At 52.1% G+C, this 1,432-nt stretch overlaps 1 protein-coding gene across 1 annotated transcript in view; it reads left to right on the forward strand.

Annotated features, from left to right (window-relative positions):
- The window catches only part of LOC127751927 (uncharacterized), a 2,777-nt gene that overhangs the window by 381 nt on the left and 964 nt on the right, over positions 1-1,432 (forward strand). The window lies entirely within an intron of this gene.

Below are 1,432 nucleotides of genomic sequence, written 5' to 3' on the forward strand. Positions count from 1 at the left end.
TGCGGGGCGTTCCCTGCGGGGCGTTCCTCATTACCGGGAGGAAGGGGCGTGGCTGCAATTAGTCATCATCATTCTACAAGAGGATCGCCTCGATCACCGTCATTGCTTTTCGCCCGTTTTTGAAGAGGAAGTGTCTGTGTCATTAGCACCTTCACGCCAGGCGCGCCTTATTTCGGTCCTCATTATAAGGGAGTGAGAGGGAAGGAGAGCAGAGGGGGGAAGGAAGAGAAAGAGAGAGAGAGAGAGAGAGAGAGGCCCACAGCGTAGGCAGCCCACCCAGGCAGGGCGTCGGGCGGGACGGCCTACCCAGCCGCGCGCCCACAGCGTAGGCAGCCCGCCCAGGCAGGGTGACGGGCGGGACGGCCTACCCAGCACGGCGCTCTGCGCTGCTGGAGGAGCGGCCCTTATGCCGGAGGCCGGAGGGGCTGCTTTGCTCGCGAGTGCCGGGGGCCAGTGGCGGGGGGAAGGTAGGGTCCGCTCTCATCCAATCCACTCAGGACGTACATCGTATCGCTCGCATGACGACGCGAGTCGCGGGTGTGCACCTGCTGAGCCGCCTGTAACCCGCGTCGCCATACGGTTGTGGTTGGGTTGGGCGCCCGCAAGGTGTCGCGGCAGGAACTCGAAAACTCGGACACAAAATAATAAAAAAGAGCCCACGCTCTCGAAAGCGGGCGCTTTAATTCTTCTTCCTGCTTGGACGGTAAACTTTATGGTCATGGAAGAAGAAGAGGCCACAACATCCACCCACAGCGTGTCTCTTCGGGGGGTCTGGAGTCCGGCACGGCACACAATGTAGCAGGCAAATAACCAAACGGGAGTGCAACTTGTCCCCCCCTCTCTCCCCCTTTCATAATGTTATGGCTGTATGAAATTCTGCAAGCCTTATGCACAACAAAGTGAATAAGGATTTAGTGTGCAGTATTTCACCTTTTTACCTTTGAAAACAATAAAGTAGTGTTTAAGAAATGACACTTTCTTTCCGCTGGTAAAACAAGTGTTTAATTTTGCACGTCAATTGACGTTTAAGTTCAAGTGTGCATTTTCTCGACACTTAGTGGTGTCTACTTATGTTATACGTCAATTGGTGTTTAAACTTGACCGCTTTCGACACTTCCGAAACGTATAGCAGCTGCACACGCACACCGTATGGTTCCATATTGACAGCATACAACTGTGTGACCAAGTGTGCAGAATTTAAATGTTTACAAAACGTCTAAAATTTGCACACCACGCAAGTGTGCAACTTGAGTTAAACACCATGTAACGTGCAAAATCACAACTTGCACACGTTTGGTGTGCAAATATTGCACACTTGTTTTACAAGTGTGGGACCCGCGAACGGAGTATTATGTTAGTTATTGGCGAACCGTCGGTGTGATCTTAGGTGTATTCAGCTAGAGATAAGTCCAGGTGTAGCTTCACAAAGGAA

This window comes from Frankliniella occidentalis, unplaced genomic scaffold, assembly GCF_000697945.3.
Source record: "Frankliniella occidentalis isolate FOCC.00 unplaced genomic scaffold, Focc_3.1 Scaffold2178, whole genome shotgun sequence".
In the NCBI taxonomy this organism is placed as follows: Eukaryota; Metazoa; Arthropoda; class Insecta; order Thysanoptera; family Thripidae; genus Frankliniella; species Frankliniella occidentalis.